Here is a 16195-nt window from a genome sequence, read left to right as displayed (position 1 = left end):
GTGCCTGCATTTTCACCTCAGCCTGGCAAATCCTTCAGGAACCCTGCCAAAAGCCTTCCAAAACAACCGCTTGTTCATTTGCCTGGAAAGCAGCTCTCAGAAGAGTGGAGTGAGGGTTGGCAAAGACACCTTTTTCGCTCGAGGATCAGTTTCATTTCAGGCAAAGTATTCATTCAAGTCAGGCCTCGAGGCAAACTATGGGAGAAATATCCCATTTCAAAGACTGGCCTGAGGGAACAGACAGCTGCACTGCTGGTGGGCAGAGCACTAGTACAGATAAGGACTATGTTGCCAGCATTTAAGCTGCCAACACCTCTGGGTCTTTGGCATTAGAACCAGCTCCACCAAGGAGGGCAAACAACTTGTGTCCATCACCAGTGCTTGTGTATACATGTTCAGCAGAAGGATCTCTTACCACGTGAAAGAAAGGCAGAATACATAATTCTGAGTCTGCTGACAAGCTGAAGATAGCAAGCTAATCCAATCCTGGCCGTTGCTTAAAGCCAGATTTCCCCATATGCTTAGAACTGCACAGCATTCACATGTGGCAAGAATTAGTTAAAATTCTTGTCTGTGATCCATCAGCAGTACCCAACAAAATATCCAGAGCACGTGAAATGGGACATAGAAGTAGGACTAAGGATCTGAGAGTCCCATAAGGGAAAACAAACATGATCTTCTGTCAGAGGAGTTGAACCAGGAAATGGGACAATCATGCCAGGGTATGGGTGTTACACCATGTCTCGGTCCGGAGACACAGTTCTTTTAAATATTCCTGTGTTGTGAAATTAGAGGCACAAACGAGGCCAAAATATCAACAGCTAGACTATTTATTACATAAATAAAGTGGACATAAGAAGGGGAGAGGGAGAAAATAGAGAGGGAGAGAGAGAAGAGAGAGAGAAGAGGAAAGGAATTATATTACCACACCCCTCATCCCCCCCCAAGACAGTTTGAGTCTGTGGAGGAAAGGTGCTGCAGGAGATGTTGGGTCTGTAAAGAAACGGTGCTGAGGCTTTTGCTGGAGAAGAGCTGTGGTCCTCTGGGGAGATGTTGGGTTGGTACAGGAACGGTGCTGAGGCTTTGGCTGGAGAAGAGAGGTGGTCCTCTGGGCAGCCTCTTTTCTCCGGAGCAGCATTGTCCCGGCTTTCCCTTCTCAGTGGCATGGTCTGTCTCCTGTGTTTTCCTTCATCTCCATGTTTTTTTTTTTTCCCTAACACGCCAGTAGTTGCTTAAGTCTTTTATACAGTTTTTAGTCCTTAGGTATGTATCCAAGTATTGTCCCTCAGGAATTCCAGGGGCAGGAAATAATCCTTAGGTAAATATCCAGGTATCGTTTCCCCAGAAATCTTTCTGTGCATTTCTGTGTGTTTGGGCAAGAGATCTGGATGGGGGGTGGGGGGGCCCTCCGCCTCCTCCTTCTCCTCATCCAGACAAGCCCCCACACTCCTTACACATCAAGAAACAGGTGGTGAAATCCATTATGTCACCCTTCCCAGGGTACTTGATGGGTGGAGATTATCTTGTCCTGAAGGCGTGAATGGCTGGGTCATTGTTGTAGGCCAGCTGTGGCCCAGTGAGCAATGTTATCTTTGCACCTTCCAAGAGTCCTTCTAGTGGCTCTGCCCAACACATATTGTCTGGGCAAACAGCAAGTTATTTTATCTTTTTTGAGTCACAAAAAGAGAGACAAACTTTTAGTCTCTCACACAACACTTGCCAGCTCACTGAATAAAGTAAGTCTGCTCTACAGCTAAATCACCCTCAAAAAAAGAAAAAAAAAAAGGAGAGAGAGAGAGAAGTGTACCCTGTCCCTATCACTGCCTTCTCAGTACTGTCTATTTAAGTCTATAAAATTATTGTAGAGAAGCTCTCTTGCAAGGTGTTCATACACTACACAAGTAGCTGAGGTGGATTTCCTCTCACCAAATGTATCCACTTTAGCTACCCAGGAATCTATTTGTGAAATGTTAAGGATTGTCCAGATCATCTTAAAGGAGTCACCTAAATTGGGTCACAAGAATTGTTCCCCTTTCTCTCTACTGGCAAAGGAGGAAACCCAGGGTGGTATCTCAAACCAGGCAAAAAGAATCACATTAATTTTCTATCTTTTCCAATTCTCAGAGTGTAAAAGTAGCAAAGGTTCTCATTTCACAGAGAGCTAAATGGTCATGAGGAGTAAGTTGCAACCCAGTAAATAAATGCCCAGTGAGAATGAAAACCTTGCCACCAATTATGATTTAGCAAAACAATTAGCCTTCATGGCAAGGCGACACGAATGTTGCACCTCCTCTCTGCATAAAGGAAAGAGAAAAAGGAAAGGAGGAGCCATCTCCTGCAAGACCCAAAGAGTCTGTCGTAGTTTGGGCTGGGTGCTCTCTGCTATGGGGGGTGTTTCCTGTGTCCAGAAGTCGAGCCCAGTGGGTGGACACAGGAAATTATGTATTTCTACCATAATCCCTTGCACCACTATAAATTTTAGGGCGGGGTCTGGCACTTCCTCTTTCCTTCCTGTGGTGAAGGCACATTATGCCCCGATACTGAATCTTGTCCCAACATGTGGGCAAGTTCCCCCTCCCTTCAGGAGGAAGACAAAAGCCAAGGCATTAGCCAGGCTTGCACGCACCCAGCGCATGCAGCGCTCGTGCTGACACCAAGTATGGGCATAATTCTATCTTCACGCTTTCTATAGGCTGAAGCCAGTTGCTTATGAGAGTGCCCATTGGTCAAGCCCAGCCTCGAGGAATCTATAAGTATCACCCCAGTTGGTGAACACGTTGCCCCCTCATTCACTTTGTCTCTGTGCTTGCTCGAGAGAGTAACTCTCGAGCTGCAGCCTTTGCCATTGAGCTTATTGTTGTTAGCTTCTGTTATACATGCACGCATACTGGAAGCGTCTGCATAGTGGAGAAGCCTAGAGGGAGGACCTTTGCTGAGCCTGAGGAGCTCAGCATTGCTGCAGCCAGCCGTGCTGACCGGGAGAGCCCATCGTGCCACCGGAGGACTGGACTGACCCCCGCGGGTAAGATCTGCCCAGTTACCGGGGAGAAGGGACTCGATTGATAACCGAGTCCACGTATGCTTAGCCCCGCCGTAGCGGGAGAGACGCCGCCAAGTGCCACTCCGAGGAGCCGCCGAGTGCCGCTCTGAGCCCTGTGAATCCCAGGGAAAACCAAAGCATTGTTCGTGCCTATACTGCACCGAACCTGGGACCACTACGAGAGTCCTGTTGCTCCTTTAAGCTCGGTAAAGAGAATCCGCCGCCTAACACAGCCGCATTCTCTCCCCGAGGCTGTTTGCATCAGCCTCGAGCCCACCTACCGGCCACCGTCGTCCCGCCCTGCCATGCGAGCCGACTTCTGAGGGCCGATCCCATGGACCGACCCCGACCAGGACCGATCCCTGTTGTCTGAAGGGGATTGAATATCGTCCACGTGCTTTCCACCCACTAGCACTCAGTTCAAAGTATCCGCGTCTAGCAGAGTAAGCGCTGACGCATAGAAAGATTGTAATATTGCTGTGTATAGCCAGAAGCCGCCCGCGTCCCGCCGAGTCTCCATCTAGTGGCCAAGCGGCGGAACTGCACCCTTCGTTATATAAATATAGAAAGGGTTTATAGATAGTTCAATTACGTTATAATCATAACACTAAGCCAGTTGTGGAATCTATTTCACGAACGTGCACTAGAACATGTATATAAGTTGGTGATTCATCGGTTATTAATAGTTTGATAATTAATAAAATAATATTTTTCATAATTCATAAATTCATATTCATAAATTTAATAACCTCTTCACCACACTTCCTCTCCGACACCCAGTAACTACCTAGCAGTGGGGGGGGGGGGGGGGGGGAAGGAGGAGCCCTGGGGGTTTTGAGTGCACCCTCAGGTGGGGATGGGGTCTTCCTGGGATTGTTTTGGGGTCTCTCTTGTCACTGTGTTTCTAGCTTTCTGCACGCACTCACTGCTCTCTATTTAAACTTTCCATCACTTCTGCAATCTGTTTGTTTGAGTCGTTATTTCTGCGCGTGGTGGGGAAGGGGGGTTTGCCCCAACCCATCACAGAGTCCATGCCAAGTGAGATGGACAAGATGAGTTTCAGCCTTTGACCACCCTGTGGCATGAATTAAAAAAGTTCTAAACAAGCTCTGCCATGCTGATCTGAGAGAATTCATGTTACATTATGGCAAATATAAAAGGTTCTCCTGCAGCTCTGAAAACTTGTCTGTGATTGCTTATAAAAGATGTGTCTTTTCTCTCAAAATCCTTCCCTACCCCCCAAGATATGTCACTGCACCAGAAAAGCACAGCTTGCTTCTAGAAGAATGACATGACTTCAAAACAAACAGTTCCCACTAAAGCAATCCACAAATATCCTTGGGTTGGCACAGGAGAAATATGATGGGGACAGGATGATGGACAAGATGAATGGCATCGTCATGGTCTGGCACCACCATGGTTCATTAAAAGGCACTAGAGAGGGATGGAACAAAAGCAAAACACTTTCCCAGTGATTTAATCTCACTGTTGAACGAATAAGGGCATCTTTCAGATTCTCAGCCTTCTAACTATCTCTAAAATACCAAAAGAGCAAGATGACAATGGTGAAAGAGGGCTCGTCAATGGATATTAGAAACAAACAAGGAATCCCTCAGGAATGCAAAAAAGGGACTTGTAAAGTCTAAATCACCACACAACAACCTGGGCCAGACCTCATAAACAAAAAGGGGCAAAAGGGAAAGAAAGGGTGTGTAGTAACATCAACCCATGACAGGATGGTATAGGCAAAGCCTGAAAGCAGAAATAATACTTTAACATATCTTAGCCAGGATGCCATCGTTTGCTGTGTGAACAAGACAAGGCAAATGGGGCAGGCCAGTCGGAACTGGCCAGGACCAGTTGGCAAATGGGAATAAGCACACAAGGCTGGAAAGGACAGCATCTGAAGAGAAAGGAAATCAAGGAGTCTGATGCACTTGAACCAGGGTCTAAACAACCACTACCCCAAATATTATAGGTATTCATACCATATGAGAAGCTAGGTCTAGTAGCAAGTTTGTCTGAAAAAATATGTCAAGGAAGTATGGCTTACAGAATAGCATCCAGAACTTGGCTTTCTGAGACTAGGAAACCAGAGGCTAAAAAGGTCTGTTAACTTCTTTCTATAAATACAACAGGGAGAAAAGGGGAAGCAAACAGGAGAGGAAAGGATCCATTTAACCTAAAGAACCACATTGGCAGAAGAACAAATAGGTACACAGTGTCCACAAATATATTTAGGCTGAAAATTAGAAGGCTGTTTGCCTCTGAAGTGATCAGGATCTCTTCCAAAGGCAAAAAGTACCTTTACTTAGAAAACAGACCTTCAAATTGAATTCTTTCAAAAGCTTGTAATATAAATTTCTGTGATATCAGGGAATTGACTGGTAAACTGAAAAGTCTCCTGTTTCTAAAAACAGCTGTCTAGACCAATAGTTATAAGAAGGTAGTTTAAAAATATTTGTTTTGCATCATTAACTAGAAATCATTCAGCAATTATGCAAAGCCCCATGGGTCCCTCCATTGCCTTCAGAGAAATCAAGCCCTGTTAGGGGAACTTCAACTCACCTATAGCCACTTCAACTTCCCCAAGACCATATGGAACAAGAGAAAAAAGATGTGGCCCTCATATGCCCTACTGTGGAGAAGCAAAGCTGTTCTGAGACTGCCATACACACCTTGATTCTTCCAAAATCAGTGCCTGCACAGTTACTTCCAATGCAGTTTGTGGTGCTTCAGGTTTACACTGCACCTTGTTCTGCAATAACTTTGATGCATTCAGAAGTTTCCTAGAGCTGGTCAGTGCATATGCCCCTGACTACTGTCTGAATATTGGTGCTGCATTGAGGTATACAGAACAAAAGCAGAGAGGGACACAACACATGCAAATCTTTGAAGCTGCAAATGACTTTGAAACAAAACCACTAGTGGTTAATTTGCCAGCTGACAGCAGTCCTTGCATTTCCTGCGGAGCCCAAATTCTTCCCCAAGGCAGCAGCTTTGCAGCAGGATATAGATGAATATTTGACACAAGCACTAGTTTTGGCATTAAAAGTAGTTAATAGCTTTTAGAAAAACAGTCCACCAAGTTTACTCCCTGCTACTTTCCAGCCATTTTCACTGCATCATTTCCTGGGACTTTTTATTATGATAGAACATTTCATGTGGCTCATTCTGTGTTGAGATATTTTGGTACACTGTTCAAGACACAGCACTTTGCATTGGAAATAAATGCTGTGGTCTACTTTTCTGGATCTTTCTTGAACTGTGGCAGATGACTGGCCAGAGCCAAGTTGACCTGCTCTTTCTCAGAGCATCCATATTTCTTAGATGTGTACAGAACAAGATGTGGTGGCATGTGGCTTGTACCTCCAGCCATAGACAGATATATCCTCTTCTTTAGTAGAAATTCAGAAATCTGTTTTCTTTAAATGGGGATTCCCCTTGTTCTAAACATCATTGAAGCAGTACTAACCATGTGATCCAGGAGATCTATAAAACAAAACATAACAGTTTGGAATTACAGCTTGCTGGCCTTTAGGTATCCTAGACTGCATTTCATCAGAACCTTCCTCATTTGAATCCATATAACCTGCCTGGATTTAAAGCCTTATGTATGGTCTCTTAGATCCCTTTAAAAAGCAGAAAGCCTTCTGTTCCTATGCAGAGCACCCCTGACTTTGACCTAGTTACCACAAATCTGTATTTTTTATTACCATCAAATTGAGATAGAGAACAATTTCATAGTCATATCGGCATTCGAAAGAGCCTGAAGATCCTGAGCAGAAAGGATGAATTCTCATTCCAAGTAAGAATTCTCACTTTTGTAAATTTTAACAGACTTTATTGAATCAGATGCTCTAAATCTGTCCTATTTTATACTAGAAATTGCTATTTCTTTTTCTGTCATTTCCTGATTTATTATTACTGTCTATTTGCCTTTAGCACACCAGTCCAAAGGCTATTTGTGGTGGGAAGCATGTACAAGACTCTCTTCCACATGCAAACTGAGTACTTTGGAGTATTGTTTAGAAGTATTATGCAGCAGATTTTTGCCCTTTCATGTAGTATCATAAACACCTCTGTGTTCAAAGCCTGTGAGAATTTATTGTAACACTCAATTCACTACTAGAAGATGCTCAAAACAGAGCAGGTGTGCCTGGTATAAAAGTCAACCTACAGCAGAATCAGCAGTAAAACTCTACTTCAGAAATCATTACTTGTTTCTGTTTCAGTAGAAGGTCACAGAAAAGTTACTTGCTCAGCTTTGAAGTAACTTGTAAGTCATTGTGCCTGCTTTCACATGACAGAAATTAATAAAAACACAAGCCAATCTCTGATGTTTTGTAGAGTAAGATGCTTTCCTTAAAGCCAGGGCAAAATTATATTGTGCAAGCCATAATGCTGAAGACCCTTGGCCCTGGCTCAGTGACCCATCACATTACATGATACATAAACAAAGCAAAAACACCACCATCCTGCAGCTCACCATTCACTTCAAGACATTCACTTACACCTCTTCTGTGTTATCCTGCATCCCCTCAGGAAACCTTACTGTGGCAGTGTACCAAGGAAAGAGCCATGGGATCAGACTTGGCTGCAATATGAGATGGGCAGCACAAGGTTTTCAACTGAGGCACTGTCCAGAATGCACACTGGATTACGCAAGATGAGCAGGGCTGCTATCTTTCATAGTAAAAAACATCACCTACGTATTATTTTTCTTCCAGAGTCTTTTTAAAGACCCTTTTTTACCATCTTAACCTTAAAGGGTTAAATTTGAAGTTTTCTATTATATAAAAAGGGCAATACTGAGTTATTCCTCAGGCAAAGTGGGAGAAAGTCAAAACAAAAATTTTCTTTGCAACAAAAGAAAGGTGGGTAGATTATTGTGTACCTGTACAGGTGTAGACCCCTTGACATAAACAGAAGGACTAGATATGATTAATCCCATGTCAGTATTAGTTATCCTTACTCCCATTCACAGGGAGTTGCACTGCTGGGGCTACATCATATCTGATCAACATCCTGAGCAGACAGACCTAGTGCCAGGCAGAGTTAGTTCTGGACAGCCTAGAGGAACCAGGAGTGCAAAGCTGCAGTGATCTGCACTGGATGTGTGCAATCCTCTGCTCTGCTAAAAGCAAAGCTTGTGCGTGGCCTTACCTAAACCCTATAGATGATGGTGTGGGAAGGAAGTATGTGCCATGTAGGAGCTGCTCTGGTGACTCACAGCGAGGTTTCTTGCCTGTCCTGAAGGAAGAGTATTTTGTTGTGGGATAGGTTGTTACAAGAGATTGCAAGAAGGGGTAGACATATACGATCAATGTGATCAATCGAATCCAACTTTATTGAGCATCAGACACATCTTATATACAGTTTACTATAATTATGCCTACTTGGTAACATACTATTGGTTACAGATTACATGTCAACCCCACCTCTTGCGGTTCTAGCATCCTACTTCAGCTAGCCACACACATCTTGTTTGGATAAGCCCCCTACTTGTTTTACGACCCTCACGATTACACGATTACAGTGCCCTTGTGATACTTCGTGATAATTCAGCTACATCCATCATGTTCTGTGGCATTCCTTATCTTAGCAGAGGGCCAAACAGACCTGCAGGCATTCCTTAGCCCATTCTACTACAATTCCCCCGTTTTCTTTAACAACTACAAATGATTCAGTAAAATGATTAAACTGTTTCATTACACATTTAAATATTATTCGTGCAGCTATAATGATAATAATAACAATAAACAAAAGGTGCAATGCTTCCTTGGCCAATCCTTTTGCATTTTGATGAAAGGTCATATGTGCTTCTCGGGCCTTTACTGAGGCTGAGACTGGTACAGATAAGGATACCAACTTATCTGCTCGAGCGTTTCCTTCTCCCAGGCCAACATCAAACTTATGACTTCTACTATGCAAAATACAATATGATGCTGACCCACATCTTATGGCTTGTTGTAACCTCAACATCAACTCATATAATCTCTTATTTGTTACATCTTTAATCAGGGCATCCTCTATCCGTTGTACAAGCCCTGTAACATACATGGAATCTGACACTATATTAAGAGCTTGGCTCATCCAATGCTGTAATTCACACAACACTGCCAACAATTCCAAAGTTTGAAGTGAGTCCTGCGGTTCTGCCTCTAACATCACATGTCTCCACTGGCTAATACTCTTATCTTGCCAAGTCACTGCAGCTTTTCGGGAACGCTTCCCTGCATCTGTAAATACCGTCAGAGCACCCACAATGGGTTGCTCCTTATATTTTGGTATACCAATCCACGATTGCTGCGACATCCAGCCTAGGATCTTATCTTGCAAAGGTGCAGTCTTAATGAGAGCACCTTCAAAAATTGTTTGAAAAATGGTATGTTGTGGTTGTAAGGATGGAAAGACCCATTCCAATACACGGGTCTGTACACTCTCCTGACTCCTTTTCCCCCGTTTTCTTTAAAGCTTGAGTCAAGGACCCCGTAAGGTGTTTTGTTTCTGCTAAGGAAAGGTACTGGGTCCTATTAGTGCTCACCGTTGGCCTAATGCTGTTTCTTTTTATTTCAAATTTCTCCTAGCTAAAACTTCCATAATTCTTACATCCTCTCTAATTTTTGTTAAATCACATTTAAAGTCACATATAAAATGAAAATTTGAGAACATAGTATGCTTTAACTATTCTTTCTTATAACATAATACCTGAATTCCCCTCTTTTGTTTTTATAACCTAACATTAAAATGTGCTATAATTGATTTTGACTTTTCCTATAACTATTTAAAATTACAACAAACTGGTGAGTTAACATTTAAATCCATATAAACATTTCTCTAATCATACAATCATTAAGCAATTATTATATACAGCCCTAAGTGTTAAACAATTCTTTAAACTAACCATTATTATCAATCTGCAAATGTATTACTCTCTATTCCAGTTCTTGAACATGCTTATGCATTGAGACTAAGTGATAAAAAAGGAATTTAGATCTTAATAGTTTCGATCTTTGCATTTCACTCCTCTTAATAACAAAAAATACGTGATTATGCCTGAACACATTACAAAGATTAAAACATAAATGCAATCCTTAACACTGTTTTACAATCTGCTTTAGGGATATGTTACATTTTTATTTTCTCTAGGATGGTCAAAAATCATAAATTGTTTAATAGTAGCAAGATATCTTTAATCTGTAAAGGTAGATCTGGCCAGGCTCTAGCTTCACAGACAGAAAACTTGCAGGCAAACAGCAAGAGCAAAAGAACTTCATTGCTTTGCCCAATAGCATTTTTGCTCATCCTAGTAATGCTAATCTCTTATTGGTACCATTATATATATATAATCCTTAAAACTATTACAAATACAAAGTAAAACCAAAAAACTCATTCCATAATATACCTATAACAAACCCTTAACTTATGCTAATACCAAAAATCCTTAAAACCTTGAAAAAACTATGTTAAAATTAATCCATCAAATCAGTGTCTAAAAAGAAACAAAGTTGTTACATTAACTAAAAAACACTTTCCAAAATTAAAACCTGTTTATACATTCCTTAACTGTATTACATGGAGCTCCTTTGAAATGCCTATAGGCACACAATTAAAAAAGGTTCGAACCAAAAGAAAATCATACAATGTAAACTCATTACAAAGTACTTACACCTTACTGCAATTACTATGTACCAAGTACCTGCAAATACCAAATGCTTACTTATTCATTATGCTTATTAGAAAAACTTAACAAAACTCTAAATAACAAATCTCTGAAAGACGTTACAATCAGAAATGACAAAATGAGTACTGTTGCTTTAAATCAGAGCAGAGTAGTGCAGCTAAAGCCGCTGTGGGGGAAAGGGGTGGGGGCTGCTGCCGTAACCGCTGCTCCGCTGCCGTCGTGGCCGCTGCTGGGCCGCTGCTGGGCCGCTGCTACTGTCGGTGCTGTCGTTGTCGGTGGTGCGTCAGCCGGTACCGCCTTGGTCGGAGCCGTCGGTATCCGCAGGGGCCGGCAGGGCTCGCGGGAGGAGTGCGGTGGTAGGAACGCTGTAATCGCGAGCCTCCAAGCGCTCCATTTTTTCTAAGAGGGGCCGTGAAGCAAAGTCGGCGCTGTTTGAATTCCTCACTGCCGGTGTTGTCTTCCGAATCCGAGCCGTTGCTGGCGATGTCAGAGGAAGGTGTTGATAAAAGGGGTCGAACACACTGAGCTGCCTTTTTTTCGGCTTTTTCCCCGCTGTGTGCAAACGGCAGTGGTGACGGCTGGTAAACGGTGTGGTCGCCGCAAGATGTATTGGGGGCAGCCCCGGTCGATCGGTTGATAGTTCTCAAACACATCTTTCAGCTGCAACTCAGATACACCTGGCGCTGCATCTCGTCCTGACAAAGTTGCTCTAACTGCAGCAGCCATTCACTGTTTCAGTTCATAGGTTTTAACACAGTTCATGCATTCTTGCCACGGCTTTTGCAGCTTGATGGTAACCCAGTCCCACAGTTTGTCAAAAAGCTTATCTCCTAATTTACACCATTCTCCTTCTTCATCTCCCTCCTCGTGTAAATGCTCTGCAACCCTTCTCCAATAATCTCTGTTTCTTTGTCCTAAATCATCGTTAACCTCTTCCCTTTTTACTTCCTTTGTCTCCACAACTTCTTCACCCTTCGGCAACTCAGAAGAGTGAGGCGACAGAGGAAATTCCTCCTCTGCATATTCTGACATGGGTACTAACTCCCTTTTAAAATCCAACTTACATCCTCGCTTTTCTAAAAAGCACTTAAACAAATCATACGCCGCCTGCCTATCCATTACTATCTATTATGCGGTAATACCTGTGCGCACAGTCTCAGAGCAGTATCGGCTTACGGCGTCTTCGGTCTTCTGCTGTTTCCTCCGCCTCTCTGTGTGTCGGTAAACACAGCACCAGTACTGCTATCCTGGACCGGAATACTTCTTGCTTTTCATGCTCTCGAACCCTGAATAGTCCTTTTCGGAACGGCACGGCTTCCTTCTTCGCCGTGACTCCTTTCGGAGATTTGCAGAACCCTCCTTTTTGGGTTCAGGACCTACTCTGTGGGGTCCCTGTTCAAGGCGCCACTGTTACAAGAGATTGCAAGAAGGGGTAGACATATACGATCAATGTGATCAATCGAATCCAACTTTATTGAGCATCAGACACATCTTATATACAGTTTACTATAATTATGCCTACTTGGTAACATACTATTGGTTACAGATTACATGTCAACCCCACCTCTTGCGGTTCTAGCATCCTACTTCAGCTAGCCACACACATCTTGTTTGGATAAGCCCCCTACTTGTTTTACGACCCTCACGATTACACGATTACAGTGCCCTTGTGATACTTCGTGATAATTCAGCTACATCCATCATGTTCTGTGGCATTCCTTATCTTAGCAGAGGGCCAAACAGACCTGCAGGCATTCCTTAGCCCATTCTACTACAATAGGTAAGTGAAAAAAAGAAGGGGAATCTCTGAACCAAGGAGATTGCTGTACTGTGTAGACAAATCTTGGGTTTATAATTCAAGTAACCATTTGAAACAAGTCCAGAACTCTTAGTAATACTGGCATATTTGTACAGCAAATAGTTGCTTCCAGCAGTATTATACTTTTGTGGCATAGCCAAAGCATTACACAGAATAGTATTTCTTCAATATCTGTCCTAATAACACCCAAGAGCTTGATATCTTTCAGGGTAAGGGCTTACTAATACCTGCAACACAGTCCTGAAGAGAGTTAAAAAGACTGAAACAAATCCACTTCAAAAGGCAGCAGATATAATTTGCCTTTTTGCTGGAGTTGCATCCAACTGTGCTGCACCTCAGTGAGAGTTATCTCTGTCCTGCATTGCCCTGTTCCATACAATAGCAAAAGACTCAGACCAAAACCTTTCAACCAAGCCGAGGGATCAGCTTCTGCAAAGCAGTTATTTCTAGCCATAGCCTTGCTCTCAGTGAGCTCTTGCCATAAGAAAGGTTTGTCCGTGTGAAAAGGTATAAAGAAATAGGTCTTTAAACAATCTGTCTGAAACAACCTGGGAATGTTCCTCCATGCTGTGAGCAACTCAGCACTCAACCATCTGAAGTAGCTGCTCTGACAAGATTTTAAGTCCCCATAATTAAGTCTTTCACATAAAAATCTAAAGCATAGCCTTCCAGTTTTAAATGGTTCTTGCATATATTCATCCTGATGCCTGGGTTTTGTGTTGCTCTGCCTTTTGTCTGTGGAGGCTGTGTCATTATCCACCCACAACAGTAGCAGAAAATTTTCTTGGGTTTGAACCTAACTTTTTTTTTAGTTCAGTTTCCGACATCTAGCTCCCACTCCTGCCCTTGGCAACAACTCCCAGAGAGAATGAGTCACTTCACAGTGTTGTGAAGATGGAAATGAGAATCTTGTTCTGGTTCCAGCACCTTCCTAAAACTTAGTTTTGTGCGGTCTCAGGGCATATGCAGGTGCAGCCCGTGGAGCACTGCAGCCACCAGACATTCCCTATCTCTGACCAGGGAGCCCAAAGTAAACAGGCTTTGCAGAAGTCTCTTTTCCCAATTACACACAAAGACAGTCTGCATTCACTCTTCCCTACCCTCTCCCATCTAATGTGTGCCTGCAAACAGAAATGCATAAGCCTGTGGGGAGGGGCAGCAGGCAAAGCGGCCACTGATGGCTGCAGGAGCTGTTGAAGCTTTCTGCTTTGGCTCCATCCCTCTCCCTTACCCGGGCTTACTCAGGTGGTTTTGTCCTCTATCTGTCATAGGGGTCTCCTTACTACCATATCCACATTGCTTTCCTGGCAGCATCTCAATCAAAGAGACGTTGTAAGACACAAGTACCTAGGAAGGTGGCAATGGTGCTGTTGACCACATCCGAGCCTCTGGAATGGTGAGAGGATAGTGGGAAGGTCTCTGGATGGAAGCTGCCAGCTAGGAATTTGCTGTGGACAGAGAAGGCAGAGAACTGGGAGCTGATACCTCCATAAACAGAAGTGAAATGTTTTCAGAGTCTTTTTGAAGACTGGAGAAAGATAGTGATTAGGTCTAAACACAATTTGCAGTTCAAGGGAGAACTCAGGTTCAAAGCAGATGTTTGGACAACTTCAGTGGCAGATGATCACAACTCTCATCCCTAATACAGAAGTTGTTCATGTATTTGTATGAGCTTTAGTGTGCTTCAAAGAGAAGTGAGAATTTAAGGGTTCTAAATACACATGAAAACAAGGATTATTCACAGAAAAGTGACATAAGGCTAACCTAATTGGTTTATCATGCCTGCAAGATTATCTGTCTAGTGATGGATAACTTAGAATTTTAATCACTAAATTAAAATATTTAGAATTAGTGTCTGGACATCAGTCTGAACCCTGTCTTTGGAAATGAAGGCTGGCTGCCTCACACAACAGGGCTCTCCTGTTGAGTCTCCTGTCATTACTGTGCGTGTTCCTGGCTAAACATACCACGAGTGAAACCTATCTTGTGTGAACATGGTGGCTGTGTTTGCAGTTTTAGCCAGGAAGGCAAACAACACTGAAATGTATCTGACCACTTTTAAACTTCAAAAAGCATCTAAGGTTAAGCTGTGATGCTGGGATATAGATATACATTTTAAAATAGCAGCAATTGAAAGGAGAGAGCAAAGAAGCTTCCTGTGGTTGGTATTTTTGTTTGTTTGTTTGTTTGCTGTTGGGTTTTTGGTTTTTTTTTCCCCCAGACTGGATTTCCTGTCCAAGTACACCCAGCACCAGGAGGAAGTCATAACTGTGTAGACCAGAACTAAGAAAGTCAAATATGATCCCTGATGAGGAATGAACAAGTCAGTGCTGTGGGTATGACTGAACTCCAGGACTCCTTTTGCAACCTCAGCCTTGAACTGAACTCCCTCCAAGCACTCTGTTGCACAAATGATGTTGGTCATTGAGCCCTCTGACACGCAGGCATTTCCTCACAGGCACTTCCCCAAGCATCTTCTGAGCAACCTGAATCTGCCCATACCTTAAAGTTATACATAATGAAGTAGGAGAGACTGAAACAAAAAAAGCACAGTGAAATTAGACACGTGTTCAAATTATCATGTCAAACTATAACATGACATAGATATTGAAGTTAATTACAGAAGTTTTTTTTCCTTTTTTTTTTTTTTTAATCCACCTACTTGCTTATTGTCTTGCCAAACCCACATTTCAGATAGTCATTGTCCAGTGAAGCATTATGCAACTTTTTCATTAAAGTAGATAGAGAATGTAGTCCTAAATTCTACCTGGGAGCTGGGATTGTTTAGCCTGAAGAAGAGGAGGCTCAGGGGTGACCTCATTGCTCTCTACAACTACCTGAAAGGTGGTTGTGGCCAGGAAGGGGTTGGTCTCTTCTCCCACGCAACCAGCACCAGGGCAAGGGGACACAGTCTCAAGCTGTGCCAGGGGAAGTTTAGGCTGGAGGTGAGGAGAAAGTTCTTCATAGAGAGAGTCATTCATCATTGGAATGGGCTGCCCAGGGAGGTGGTGGAGTCACCATCCCTGGAGGTGTTCAAGAGGAGTTTGGACATGGCACTTGGTGCCATGGTCTAGTCATGAGGTCTGTGGTGACAGGTTGGACTCGATGATCTTTGAGGTCTCTTCCAACCTTAGTGATACTATAATACCGTGATACCTGAGAGGCTCCTTAAGAAGCACATCTACTCAGAGTCTCCTGAAAGCTCAACTGGGGTGCTGGTGACACAATTTGGCAACAGCCTAATCTCCAAACCAAGCACACACTATGTGACTGGCCATCACTGCACCAAGCAGCCTCCATCCTCACATCAAGCACTTGTCAAAGCGCTCATCATGTGTTACCTGTGCTTACAGACAGGGCTCAAGTAAGCACAAATAAATCAGAGTAAATTCAGCAGTTCACAGAGCTGCGGAAGGCATCTGTTGGCCCACTTGAGTGGCATGACTGTAAACAATAGCAGAAAAGTGTTCTGGCTGGGAGAAGATTGCTTCAACAGTTGGCAGAGTATCCATGGACTAGGACAGCCAGGAGTCCTCTAAAGCCTGGAGGAACCCCTGTGTAATGGTGACCTGAGTCCACCATGGCAGCATGCAAAATCATCCATTACAGGTGTACCTACAACCAGTATTGAACTCAGTGGCTGTGAATC

Source organism: Melanerpes formicivorus, unplaced genomic scaffold (genome assembly GCF_026170545.1).
Source record: "Melanerpes formicivorus ecotype bairdi unplaced genomic scaffold, bMelFor1.0.p_v2 SCAF_57, whole genome shotgun sequence".
NCBI lineage: Eukaryota > Metazoa > Chordata > Aves > Piciformes > Picidae > Melanerpes > Melanerpes formicivorus.
This window is presented reverse-complemented; position numbering follows the sequence as displayed.